The 14,491-nt window shown below is 50.5% G+C and overlaps 1 protein-coding gene across 22 annotated transcripts in view; it reads left to right on the top strand.

Annotated features, from left to right (window-relative positions):
• The first annotated feature begins 14,041 nt into the window (after positions 1 to 14,041).
• The window catches only part of MADD (MAP kinase activating death domain), a 66,728-nt gene continuing 66,278 nt past the window's right edge, over positions 14,042 to 14,491 (top strand). For 17 of the 22 annotated variants that reach the window (XM_069739804.1, XM_069739802.1, XM_069739800.1 and 14 more), the window contains exon 1: positions 14,042 to 14,159. The gene's annotated coding sequence lies outside the window, so the exon portion shown is untranslated. Of the gene's footprint in view, positions 14,174 to 14,491 lie in introns of all 22 variants that reach the window. The other 5 variants (XM_069739792.1, XM_069739789.1, XM_069739781.1 and 2 more) reach the window with 4 other exon arrangements.

Raw genomic sequence — 14,491 nt, 5'->3', positions numbered from 1 at the left:
TTGCAGTCTCTGGGCGTCCTCCCTCAGGTGTTTTGGTGAGCTCGTTGGCTGCCTTGCTATTTAGCTCCACCTGAGTCTGTCTTCCTTGCTCCTTGTCAATGTTCCAGTGTTGGATCTGAGCTACTGCATCTTTCCTTGGGCCTGCTGCTCTGCTAGATAAGTGCTTCTAGTTTGTTTTCTGTTTTTTTCTGTCCAGCTTGCTATTAACTTTTGCTGGAAGCTCTGAGAAGCAGAGGGGTGCACCGCCGTGCTGTTAGTTCGGCACGGTGGGTCTTTTTTCCCCTTTGGGTGGTTTTCGTTTTAGGGTTTTTTGTAGACTGCATAGTTCTCTTTGCTATCCTCGCTCTGTCTAGAATATCGGGCCTCACTTTGCTGAATCTATTTCATTCCTACGTTTGTCTTTTCATCTTGCTAACAGTCATTATATGTGGGGGGCTGCCTATTCCTTTGGGGTATTTCTCTGAGGTAAGTCAGGCTTGTATTTCTATCTTCAGGCTAGTCAGCTCCTCAGGCAGTGCCGAGTTGCATAGGTAGTTGATAGGCGCAATCCACTGCTGCTTATAGTTGTGTGAGGATAGATCAGGTACTGCAGTCTACAGAGATTCCACGTCTCAGAGCTCGTCCTATTGTTTTTGGTTATTGCCAGATCTCTGTATGTGCGCTGATTACTGCACGCTGTGTTGCCTGATTGCCAGCCATAACAATACAAGGAGCCACACCAATGATTCCCAATAGAGGGAAAAAAGAAATCCTGACATCATTTTTTTTTCTTAGCTCTGTCTTCAGTCTTTTTTTTCCCCTAGACATTAGAGTGCTTCAGGACACAGCTGTGGACATGGATATTCAGGCTCTGTGCTCCTCAATGGATAATCTCGTTGTAAATGTACAAAAGATTCAAGATACTATTGATCAGAAATCGATGCTAGAACCAAGAATTCCGATTCCTGATTTGTTTTTTGGTGACAGAACTAAGTTCCTGAGCTTCAGAAATAATTGTAAGCTATTTTTGGCCTTGAAACCTCATTCTTCTGGTAATCCTATTCAACAGGTTTTGATTATTATTTCTTTTTTGCGCGGCGACCCTAGAGACTGGGCATTTTCTCTTGCGCCAGGAGATTCTGCATTAAGTAATGTTGATGCATTTTTCCAGGCGCTGGGATTGCTTTACGATGAGCCTAATTCAGTGGATCAGGCTGAGAAAAATCTGCTGGCTTTATGCCAGGGTCAGGATGATGTAGAAGTATATTGTCAGAAATTTAGGAAATGGTCAGTACTCACTCTGTGGAATGAATCTGCACTAGCGGCTTTGTTCAGAAAGGGTCTCTCTGAAGCTCTTAAGGATGTAATGGTGGGATTTCCTATGCCTGCTGGTTTGAATGAGTCTATGTCCTTGGCCATTCAGATCGGTCGTCGCTTGCGCGAGCGTAAATCTGTGCACCATCTGGCGGTATTGTCTGAGAGTAAACCTGAGCCTATGCAGTGCGACAGGACTATGACTAAAGTAGAACGGCAAGAACACAGACGTCTGAACAGACTGTGTTTCTATTGTGGTGATTCTACTCATGCTATTTCTAATTGTCCTAAGCGCACTAGGCGGTTCGATAGCTCTGCCGTTATTGGTACTGTACAGTCCAAATTCCTTTTGTCCATTACCTTATTGTGCTCTTTGTCATCGTATTCTGTCATGGCGTTTGTGGATTCAGGCGCTGCCCTGAATCTGATGGATTTGGATTATGCTAAGCGTTGTGGTTTTTTCTTGGAGCCTTTGCGGTGTCCTATTCCATTGAGAGGAATTGATGCTACACCTCTGGCCAAGAATAAGCCTCAGTACTGGGCCCAGCTGACCATGTGCATGGCTCCTGCACATCAGGAAGTTGTTCGCTTTCTGGTACTGCATAATTTGCATGATGTGGTCGTGTTGGGGTTGCCATGGCTACAAACCCATAATCCAGTATTGGATTGGAACTCTATGTCGGTAACCAGCTGGGGTTGTCAGGGAGTACATGGTGATGTTCCATTTTTGTCTATTTCGTCATCCATTCCTTCTGAGGTCCCAGAGTTCTTGTCGGACTTTCAGGATGTATTTGAAGAGTCCAAGTCTGATGCCCTACCTCCGCATAGGGATTGTGATTGTGCTATCGATTTGATTCCTGGTAGTAAATTCCCTAAGGGTCGTTTATTTAATTTGTCCGTACCTGAACACACCGCTATGCGCAGTTATGTGAAGGAGTCCCTGGAGAAGGGACATATTCGCCCATCGTCGTCACCATTGGGAGCAGGGTTCTTTTTTGTAGCCAAGAAGGATGGTTCGCTAAGACCGTGTATTGATTACCGCCTTCTTAATAAGATCACTGTTAAGTTTCAGTATCCCTTGCCATTGATTTCTGACTTGTTTGCTCGGATTAAGGGGGCTAGTTGGTTTACTAAGATTGATCTTCGTGGTGCGTATAATCTGGTGAGAATCAGGCAGGGAGATGAATGGAAAACGGCATTTAATACGCCCGAGGGTCATTTTGAGTATCTGGTGATGCCGTTCGGACTTGCCAATGCTCCATCTGTTTTTCAGTCTTTTATGCATGACATCTTCCGTGAGTATCTGGATAAATTCTTGATTGTTTACTTGGATGATATTTTGATCTTCTCAGATGATTGGGAGTCTCATGTGAAGCAGGTCAGAATGGTTTTCCAGGTCCTGCGTGCTAATTCCTTGTTCGTGAAGGGATCAAAGTGTCTCTTCGGTGTGCAGAAAGTTTAATTTTTGGGGTTCATCTTTTCCCCTTCTACTATCGAGATGGATCCGGTTAAGGTTCAGGCCATCCAGGATTGGACTCAGCCGACATCTCTAAAAAGTCTGCAGAAATTCCTGGGCTTTGCTAATTTTTATCGTCGCTTCATCTGTAATTTTTCTAGCATTGCCAGACCTTTGACCGATTTGACCAAGAAGGGTGCTGATTTGGTTAATTGGTCTTCTGCTGCCGTGGAAGCTTTTCAGGAGTTGAAGCGTCGTTTTTGCTGTGCCCCTGTGTTGTGTCAACCTGATGTTTCTCTTCCGTTCCAGGTCGAGGTTGATGCTTCTGAGATTGGTGCAGGGGCGGTTTTGTCACAGAGAGGTTCTGGTTGCTCAGTGTTCAAACCATGTGCTTTCTTTTCCAGGAAATTTTCTGCTGCTGAGCGTAATTATGATGTGGGCAATCGAGAGTTGCTGGCCATGAAGTGGGCATTCGAGGAGTGGCGTCATTGGCTTGAAGGAGCTAAGCATCGCGTGGTGGTTTTGACTGATCATAAGAACCTTACTTATCTTGAGTCTGCCAAGCGCTTGAATCCTAGACAGGCCCGTTGGTCGTTATTTTTTGCTCGTTTTGATTTTGTGATTTCATACCTTCCGGGCTCTAAAAATGTGAAGGCGGATGCTCTGTCTAGGAGTTTTGTGCCCGACTCTCCGGGGTTATCTGAGCCGGCGAGTATCCTCAAGGAAGGAGTCATTGTGTCTGCCATCTCCCCTGATTTGCGGAGAGTGTTGCAGAAATTTCAGGCTAATAAACCTGATCGTTGTCCGGCCGAGAAACTGTTCGTCCCTGATAGGTGGACTAGTAAAGTTATCTCTGAACTTCATTGTTCGGTGCTGGCCGGTCATCCAGGAATCTTTGGTACCAGGGAGTTGGTTGCTAGATCCTTCTGGTGGCCATCTCTGTCACGGGATGTGCGTGCTTTTGTGCAGTCCTGTGGAATTTGTGCTAGGGCTAAGCCCTGCTGTTCACGTGCCAGTGGGTTGCTTTTGCCCTTGCCGGTCCCGAAGAGGCCTTGGACACATATTTCGATGGATTTCATTTCCGACCTTCCCGTTTCTCAAAAAATGTCGGTCATTTGGGTGGTCTGTGATCGCTTTTCTAAAATGGTCCATCTGGTGCCCTTGGTTAAATTGCCTTCCTCCTCTGATTTGGTGCCTTTGTTCTTCCAGCATGTGGTTCGTTTACATGGCATTCCTGAGAATATTGTTTCTGACAGAGGTTCCCAGTTTGTCTCGAGGTTCTGGCGAGCCTTTTTTTGGTAGGATGGGCATTGACCTATCTTTCTCCTCGGCCTTCCATCCTCAGACTAATGGCCAGACCGAACGAACCAATCAGACCTTGGAAACATATCTGAGATGTTTTGTTTCCGCTGACCAGGATGATTGGGTGTCATTTTTGCCGTTGGCTGAGTTCGCCCTTAATAATCGGGCCAGCTCGGCTACCTTGGTCTCTCCATTTTTCTGCAATTCTGGGTTCCATCCTCGTTTCTCTTCAGGACAGGTTGAGTCTTCGGACTGTCCTGGTGTGGATTCTGTGGTGGACAGGTTGCAGCAGATCTGGACTCAGGTAGTGGACAATTTGACCTTGTCCCAGGAGAAGGCTCAGCTTTTCGCTAATCGCAGACGCCGTGTGGGACCCCGACTTCGTGTTGGGGATCTGGTTTGGTTATCTTCTCGTCATATTCCTATGAAGGTTTCCTCTCCTAAATTTAAACCTCGTTTTATTGGTCCGTATAGGATTTCTGAGATTCTCAATCCGGTGTCTTTTCGTCTGACCCTCCCAGACTCCTTTTCCATACATAATGTATTCCATAGGTCGTTGTTGAGGAGATACGTGGCACCTATGGTTCCATCTGTGGAGCCTCCTGCCCCTGTTTTGGTGGAGGGGGAATTGGAGTATATTGTGGAGAAGATTTTGGATTCTCGTGTCTCTAGACGGAAACTCCAGTATCTGGTCAAATGGAAGGGTTATGCTCAGGAAGATAATTCCTGGGTTTTTGCCTCTGATGTCCATGCCCCAGATCTTGTTCGTGCCTTTCATGTGGCTCATCCTGGTCGGCCTGGGGGTTCTGGTGAGGGTTCGGTGACCCCTCCTCAAGGGGGGGGGTACTGTTGTGAATTCTGTGGCTGAGTTCACTTCTGTGGTCACAAGTGGTATTGCAGTCTCTGGGCTTCCTCCCTCAGGTGTTTTGGTGAGCTCGTTGGCTGCCTTGCTATTTAGCTCCACCTGAGTCTGTCTTCCTTGCTCCTTGTCAATGTTCCAGTGTTGGATCTGAGCTACTGCATCTTTCCTTGGGCCTGCTGCTCTGCTAGATAAGTGCTTCTAGTTTGTTTTCTGTTTTTTCTGTCCAGCTTGCTATTAACTTTTGCTGGAAGCTCTGAGAAGCAAAGGGGTGCACCGCCGTGCTGTTAGTTCGGCACGGTGGGTCTTTTTTCCCCTTTGGGTGGTTTTCGTTTTAGGGTTTTTTGTAGACTGCATAGTTCTCTTTGCTATCCTCGCTCTGTCTAGAATATCGGGCCTCACTTTGCTGAATCTATTTCATTCCTACGTTTGTCTTTTCATCTTGCTAACAGTCATTATATGTGGGGGGCTGCCTATTCCTTTGGGGTATTTCTCTGAGGTAAGTCAGGCTTGTATTTCTATCTTCAGGCTAGTCAGCTCCTCAGGCAGTGCCGAGTTGCATAGGTAGTGATAGGCGCAATCCACTGCTGCTTATAGTTGTGTGAGGATAGATCAGGTACTGCAGTCTACAGAGATTCCACGTCTCAGAGCTCGTCCTATTGTTTTTGGTTATTGCCAGATCTCTGTATGTGCGCTGATTACTGCACGCTGTGTTGCCTGATTGCCAGCCATAACAGACCCCCGGAGGGCGAGTAAGAGCTCGTTTCGGATTTTGTGTCCCCTCCGAGCCCTTTGGAGCAATAATCTGTGCAGCTGTGCAGACCCCACTATATCCTCTATATGTCCTAATAGTGGTTAACCCTTTAGCTACAACCTTTTCTCCGTGGCGGCTGCGACACGGCTCTGATCCTACAGACGATCTTGTTGCTCCAGAATTCTCCATCCTGATGACCCGGGACGTCTGGTACGTGGCCGCGGTCAGAGATAATGTGTCACGATTCCTCCGCTCAGTGAATGATTGCTATGCTGTTGTATGGACACTGTCTTGCTGGGCTGTCGGTGCCTTGATTGACAGCTCTGCTGTCCAATCTGTACTGGGACGTGCGGGACTTTCTACAGATGTTCTGGTAATTGCCCAGCTACTTACCTGAGCTGTTCGCCCCTGATCCCTGCTAGATGTAGTTTTTGCTTGGTGTCAGCCTGATTCTGGTGCCTGACCCTTTGGACCTTGTTCTGACTTTCCCTTTGTTCCGTCCTTCGGCTTTTGATCCCCTATCTCTTGTCATTGACCCTGGACTGTGATCTGACTTACGCCTTCGTCTTTTCCCTTGGTTATCTACGTACTCTCTGGGTACTGACCCCGGAACGTCTGACTCTTCTGCTTTACGGCCTGTCCGTGAGTAGTGACTAGCGTCACATAATGTACAAGTGAAGTAGAAAGTGTCAGAGAACTAAGAGGAGACATCCACGGCGGCCATTCTGCCGTCAGAATGCAATGAAAAGGATCCTGTATGGGGAGAATGTAAGTGATGATATCCAGAGCTGCTATGACCTTTATATAGGGGTCTGCGTTGGTCCCTACGGTGGTGCACGGGGGGCCTACATCCTGTGTAAGTCTCCAGGCCATAACTAAAGCAGACGGCTAAGGAGGCCCCATCAAAGTCATCAGTGTCAGATCAGTGGGGGTCCAACACCCGTACCCTCCACAGATCAGCTGTTGTCAGCATTGGCAGTGGCTGAATGTATACAGTGCACCATGTAGTGGTCGTTATCGGTACTGCAGCTCAGAGCCCATTCACTTTGATAAGAGCTGAGCTGCAGTACCGATAAAGGCCACTGCACGGTGTACGGCGCTGCACTGTTCCACTTCCAGACATTGTATATGGCTGATTGGTGGAGGTGATAACAGCTGATTGGTGGAGGTGCCGAGTGTCAGTCTGGAGTCTGGTGTAAAATGGCGCTTTAATGGCAGCCATTCACATAACCGCTCAGAACCAGAGCCGCTCCCACAGAGAGGTACAAGCCCATCGAGGGGGGCACAAGCCGCGGACCCCCATCTGCGGAGGCATATAGCCAGTAGACCTGCAGTCTGTGACTGGATCACTTTGGATGTCGGCTTTAACCCCGTGCAGTCTCAGAGCTCGAGAATGTGCGAGGACTTTTCACCAGTAATTGCCGGCTATATAAAGATGTCAGCCGAGCTTGTAAAATACAGCGAAACGTGTCCTGGCCTGTAACGAGCAATAAACTGGGAAAAGAACCTGACGCTAATGGTTTCACCTTCTGTCAACTAACCAGAAAGTGCATCTCTATCTGTAGGAAAACGCTTAAACAGTAATTCCCCAATACACAACTATCAGCGGAATATTTTCATACGGGACGATGACAGATTGTGAACCCGCCATCAGGCTGCACTTATGTACATGAACGTGTTCTGGATCCCGCTGGTGCAAATCTGTGACACGGAGTTAATGCTAGCCCTTGTTTTATATACATACACACAGAATTTACTAGCTGCTGCCACTAGAGGGAGCTCACTACACACACGTTTACAATGCAATGAGCTCCCCCTAGTGGTGACTGCAAACAGCCAGAATTTCATCAGGACCCTTAGACCGTTGCTGTAACATTATACAGGGCGGTATAAGGATTATAAAATACCCTGATAAAGCAGAGTGCACTTCACTGCGCATGCACTAGACCTGCCTTGTAATGGTGTATTCCAGAAAGTGTGATGTTAGGCCCGACCTAGATGCCTCCTGAGGAGTCCGGGACCGCCCACCTGACTCTTCAGAGTTCTGCTTTATAGTGAAGGCACATTTCAGAACCCTCTTACCATTCTGTGTAATGTTATGGGGGCAGTTTAGGGGGCTTTATATGTGATTACAGATTCCAAGTAATATCATATTTATGTAAAGGAAAGTAACGGATATTAAGGACTAATACTGAAAAATGCAGCTCCAGCCCCTATTTAAAAAAAAATTTAAAATATAGTACATTTTACAAAGCACATGGAGGGGAGTGGGGCCCATCCTTAGTTTGTCTTCATGGGACACAATTATTACAGATTTTCTGCAATGTAAAATACACAACAGAATAACAAAATGCAGATTTTACTGTGGAAATGCGTCAAATTTGCTGCAGATTTCGCCCTCTGCCTTAAAATCCACAACGTAGAAGGCGAAGCTGCAGCTTTTACATTTCTAACAATCTCATCCACGTGGATCTGTAATACACCGTGAAGTTTGCACTCGTAAATCAGAGGTGGAAAATCCTGTTGGTTCTGTACGGTGCTAATTAGTCGCCACCGCATCACGGCCAACGTGCGTCGGAGGAACAACCAGCGGATCTGAAATAATAGCTGCTCTCTGATTAATAGTCGCACGGTTATGTAGTAAAAGCCATTAACAATGAAAATACTTTTAGCTGCTGTCATCTTTAAACTGCGCTGATCCGCGCCACGGGCCACGGCCGCAGTCTTCATCCATGACGCAGACGCAATATCCGCACGCAATTGTGAAAATTAGTTTGCAAAGATCTGTAGTGACGTGTGCACAATGTCGTGCCGCAGAATACTAATCAGACGAGGTTCGCAGGGCTCTTGTCCTGCAGCCGTGGACTACAGACATTGCATCTGGACCAGGGCCCTGCAAATCTTCTTATTCATCTCTCATGACACTGAACTTGGGACCATCTTCCTGAGCACTGCACCCCCCATAGGTACTAAGATTAGAAGTGATTTCCAATCCTATCCCCCTGATTGCCGGCGGTCTGTCTAGATAGAATAGAGCCCGGGTGGAGCATGTACACCTCCGCTCCATTCATTCTCTACTGGATGGATGGTCCTGTGATAGAGGAAAATTAAAACCCATAAGACATCTCTGTGGAAGGAACATATCACCCTGACATTGACCATATGGGATTAATTATAGCTGGGGGAGAGAGAAACTAATTATAACTGGGGAAGTGAGAGAGAACTGACACGTCAACTTCCATTGAAGTAGGGGCCTCCTGCAATAGCCGGGTAACTGCTATTCTGGGAGCTATACACCAAAGCTGGGATTCATTTATTCAGAGGCGGAATAGCACAAGGGATTTTTCTATTCAACTGATTTTCTGCTGGGACTTTTTGGTGGCAGTGATGAATAGTGGGGTTTGCATCGATCTAATATTTATGGGAGATATATTTTTGGCGCTGTAGCAAAGGGACGTCCATAATGCAATCACTCACATCACTGCAAGGCCGGCAGAACCCCTCCAGCTTAATATTAGACTTATGGATGATGCTATTCACGTCATGTTTCATCTCTATGGACAGGAGAAACATGACAACAATATCTACACCTAGGACCTCCAGGGGCGAAGACATCCTGAAAGTTGGGTATCTCATAACATTTTAACAGACCTAGCACATCCCACAACCAGCCCCACATGATTTCACAAAAGGGAGGTATGAGGGCGTAACCTTGATCTAATAAAAATGAAAGTTTGGTAGTCTGACTTTGTGTATTCTGGAAGACATAGTTCACTGTGAGAGTGTTCCATTTTCCTAATCGGAGCGCTTCCCTTCATAAAGATAAGAGCCATTCCTGCGTCTTCAGGTTTAGTACTTCTCTTTCGTTATTCCTTTTTATTTTGTGTTTGTATATATACTGTACATTATTGTTTTGTTACCATTTTGTATCATCTTTGTATATTTCTATAAACATTACCTACATTTCTGGGTTAAACATATAAAATGTAATAGTTCTGTTCTTCTTATTCTGTAAACCGCACCCCTGAAGCCATACGCTACCTGCAATGGGCGTGCAATCGGCCTGTATAAATGATTCTAGTAGTCCCTTTTGTTATTGTGGAGCTGATCGTACTGGGGTATTTGTGTGTGTGTGTATATATATACTGTATACACATATATTCCATGTGTTGGAATCGGAGATGTACATACCATATGCTCACTATGGCTACGTTCACATTAGCGTTTTGCGTGTTTGCGTCGGGCGACGCAGCGGCGACGCATGCGTCATGCGCCCCTATACTTAACATGGGGGACGCATGGACATGCGTTGTGCTGCGTTGTGCGACACATGCGTTTTTTTTGCCACAAGCGTCGGGCGCAGAAAACGCAACAAGTTGCATTTTTCTTGCGTCCAAATTTCGGCAAGAAAGGATGCATGCGTCGTAAAACGCAGCGTTTTTGCGTGCGTTTTGGTGCGTTTTTATTTGCGTTGTGCGTTGCGTCGCCGACGCAGCGGCGCACAACGCAAATGTGAACGTAGCCTATGAGTTCACCGATGACCAGACTAGTAGTGGATGCAGCCGTGGCCTCGTCCATCATTCAATTGTGTAATTGTCCTGATGATTGGAGGCAGTGGAGTTGTGTCCCCTGACAAACTGGTGACAGCAGTGGGATCTGCATGACCCCCGCTGTTATCCTTGACAAACTGGTGACAGCAGTGGGATCTGCACGACCCCCGCTGTTATCCTTGACAAACTGGTGACAGCAGTGGGATCTGCACGACCCCAGCTGTTATCCTTGACAAACTGGTGACAGCAGTGGGATCTGCACGACCCCCGCTGTTATCCTTGACAAACTGGTGACAGCAGTGGGATCTGCACGACCCCCGCTGTTATCCTTGACAAACTGGTGACAGCAGTGGGATCTGCACGACCCCCGCTGTTATCCTTGACAAACTGGTGACAGCAGTGGGATCTGCACGACCCCAGCTGTTATCCTTGACAAACTGGTGACAGCAGTGGGATCTGCACGACCCCCGCTGTTATCCTTGACAAACTGGTGACAGCAGTGGGATCTGCACGACCCCCGCTGTTATCCTTGACAAACTGGTGACAGCAGTGGGATCTGCACGACCCCCGCTGTTATCCTTGACAAACTGGTGACAGCAGTGGGATCTGCACGACCCCCCTTTTATCCTTGACAAACTGGTGGCAGACATAGGGATCTGTGCGACCCCCGCCCCGGCTGTTATACTTGACAAACTGGTGGCAGCGGTGGGATCTGTGCGCCCCTTCCCTGGCTGTTAACCTTGACAGTCTCATAGGGAAAAAATGAAGCCGAGGTGTGCTATTCCACCCCTGCTCAATTCAGAAAGACCCCAAGATCGGTGGGGTCCCAGTGATGGGGATAGGAGACATCTGCCATACTCGGCTTTCACAGAGCGTCCTCGTCTCGTCTTCCCATATAGCACTTAGTGAGTGGCACCACAGAAATCCCCCATAACTACGTGGCGTCTTGTACCTGTGATCTCGCCGTCATATCTGTTTTTGTAAACGCCCTGAAATATCGATTCTAGGGCGTCTTTTCCTGGCATTGTGTGTCGTACCGTTCCTCTGTTACTCCTCCTGTAAATGTCTTCTGTAGAGACGCCTTTGTGTACTGAGAAATGACTCCTGTCGTTGAAACGCACCAGAGGGCGAGTTATTATTCTTGAACTGTGCTGAAAACACTTATCCAAGCAAATACTCGGCGATTACTCTGGATGCAGCTTTCTCTGCACATGAGGAAGAGTTCCAATAAAACCCACACACTGTGGAGGCCGCTTGCTTTGTGGAGGCCGCTCGCACGTCGAAGCCGCTCGCACTGTGGAGGCTGTTCGCACGTCTAGGCCACTGGCACTGTGGAGGCCGCTCGCACGTCTAGGCTGCTGGCACTGTGGAGGCCGCTCGCACGTCTGGGACGCTTGCACTGTGGAGGCCGCTCGCACGTCTAGGCCCCTCGCACTGTGGAGGCCAAGAGGCATCTTGCCTTCTCGATATATGGCGGTGCAGAACATGGGTCCTCACAGTGGGAGCCACGGTGCAATGACAATGCCAGCTCAGACAGCCATCATGGCCGCCTCACGAACCCGCTCACACTATGGAAGCTGCTGTAGAGGCCACTCGCATTGTGGGGGCCGCTCATATGGTGGAGGCCACTCGCACTGTGGAGTCCCCTCGCCCGTCTAGGCCGCTCGCACTGTGGAGTCCCCTCGCCCGTCTAGGCCGCTCGCACTGTGAAGTCCCCTCGCCCATCTAGGCCACTCGCACTGTGGAGGCTTCTCTCCCGTCTAGGCCGCTCGCGCTGTGGAGGCTTCTCTCCCGTCTAGGCCGCTCACACTGTGGAGGCTTCTCTCCCGTCTAGGCCGCTCGCACTGTGGAGGCGGCTCGCATGTCTAGGCCGCTCGCACTGTGGAGGCTTCTCTCCCGTCTAGGCCACTCGCACTGTGGAGGCTTCTCTCCTGTCTAGGCCACTCGCACTGTGGAGGCTTCTCTCCTGTCTAGGCCACTCGCACTGTGGAGGCTTCTCTCCCGTCTAGGCCACTCGCACTGTGGAGGCTTCTCTCCCGTCTAGGCCGCTCGCACTGTGGAGGCTTCTCTCCCATCTAGGCCGCTCGCACTGTGGAGGCGGCTCGCACGTCTAGGCCGCTCGCACTGTGGAGGCTTTTCTCCCGTCTAGGCCGCTCGCACTGTGGAGGCTTCTCTCCCGTCTAGGCCGCTCGCACTGTGGAGGCGGCTCGCACGTCTAGGCCGCTCGCGCTGTGGAGGCTTCTCTCCCGTCTAGGCCGCTCGCACTGTGGAGGCTTCTCTCCCATCTAGGCCGCTCGCGCTGTGGAGGCTTCTCTCCCATCTAGGCCGCTCTCGCTGTGGAGGCTTCTCTCCCGTCTAGGCCGCTCGCACTGTGGAGGCTTCTCTCCCGTCTAGGCCGCTCACACTGTGGAGGCGGCTCGCACGTCTAGGCCGCTCGCACTGTGGAGGCTTCTCTCCCGTCTAGGCCGCTCGCACTGTGGAGGCGGCTCGCACGTCTAGGCCGCTCGCGCTGTGGAGGCTTCTCTCCCGTCTAGGCCGCTCGCACTGTGGAGGCTTCTCTCCCATCTACGCCGCTCGCACTGTGGAGGCTTCTCTCCTGTCTAGGCCGCTCGCGCTGTGGAGGCTTTTCTCCCATCTAGGCCGCTCGCGCTGTGGAGGCTTCTCTCCCGTCTAGGCCGCTCGCGCTGTGGAGGCTTCTCTCCCGTCTAGGCCGCTCGCGCTGTGGAGGCTTCTCTCCCGTCTAGGCCGCTCGCACTGTGGAGGCTTCTCTCCCGTCTAGGCCGCTCGCACTGTGGAGGCTTCTCTCCCGTCTAGGCTGCTCGCAATGTGGAGGCTTTTCTCCCATCTAGGCCGCTCGCGCTGTGGAGGCTTCTCTCCCGTCTAGGCCGCTCGCGCTGTGGAGGCTTCTCTCCCGTCTAGGCCGCTCGCACTGTGGAGGCTTCTCTCCCGTCTAGGCTGCTCGCACTGTGGAGGCTTCTCTCCCGTCTAGGCTGCTCGCGCTGTGGAGGCTTTTCTCCCATCTAGGCCGCTCGCGCTGTGGAGGCTTCTCTCCCGTCTAGGCCGCTCGCGCTGTGGAGGCTTCTCTCCCGTCTAGGCCGCTCGCGCTGTGGAGGCTTCTCTCCCGTCTAGGCCGCTCGCACTGTGGAGGCGGCTCGCACGTCTAGGCCACTCGCCCGTCTAGGCCGCTCACACTGTGGAGGCCACTCGCACGTCTAGGCCGACAGTCTGGTTCTTCCAGTAAATACGACGCCATAATAGTGGTGGTAATTTTTATGGTGACGATCCTCAATATTGAGGCCAAGACTAGTCGTCTCGTCTGCTTGATATACGTTGGCGGTGCAGAACACGGGTCCTCGCAGTGGGAGCCACGGTGTGGTGACAATGTGCTCAGACCGCCGTCATGGCCGCCTCTCGGACCCTGGCCTGCAATGTACACGTCTGTGGTCTTATTTATGTGTCAGAATCGCTGATTTTTGGTCTCTTTGATGCCTAAAACCGGAAATTAAGGAGCAGAGAGTTGTGCGGACCCCAAAATGGTGACGATAAAAACGACAACTCATAATGCAAAAAAAAAGCCAGAAAAAGAGCAAGCTATAGCGCAGAGGGGCCCCTGAGAGTGTGAGGGCCCGGACACGTGACTAGCCCCCTCAGCACAGCCCCCTGTATGATGTTTCAGCACATGAGCTGCACAGGGTCACAGACATCTGTTATCTTCATACATTTTGGTTTATTACTCTACTGAGGCTTTGGTGCTGTTTTTAGGCCTCACACCGTCGCCATAGAAACCAGGCAGAAGACGTCATGACGCCAGGATTGGGCGTGCGTCACGTCGTGGGCAGCAGGCGAGAGGGGGCGTGGCTCGGCCCTGTGGTGATGCGCGGGCGGGGAGCAGCCGGTGCGCGCTCATGTACGGTGTCGGCTCCGGAGAGGCTGCGGCGGTGACAGGTCAGTGGTGACAGGTCAGTGGTCAGCAGCCGGTGTGTCCGGCCGTGCGCTCCGCCTCCTCCCCGGGGGGCCGCCGTGGTGTCCCTGCTGCTGGCATCACTCATCCTCCATCTCCCTGATATCCTCCTGCCCCAGTGCGGCCGGTCACTGCCCGTGGAGGAGGCGGCAGGACCCTCACAGGCGGGCGGGCACTGGGTGCAGGGTGTCAGGTCCTCAATGCTCCTCAGGACCCCTGTACCCCGACATCAGTGTGTGCCCGGGACCCCCCCCTGTATAACCGACGTCCGTCTGTGCCCCAAGACCCCCCTGTATAACCGACATCCGTCTGTGCC

This window comes from Ranitomeya imitator, chromosome 9, assembly GCF_032444005.1.
Source record: "Ranitomeya imitator isolate aRanImi1 chromosome 9, aRanImi1.pri, whole genome shotgun sequence".
NCBI classification, from domain to species: Eukaryota; Metazoa; Chordata; class Amphibia; order Anura; family Dendrobatidae; genus Ranitomeya; species Ranitomeya imitator.
The sequence above is the reverse complement of the archived record's forward strand: the minus strand, read 5'-3'. Positions and strand labels throughout refer to the sequence as shown.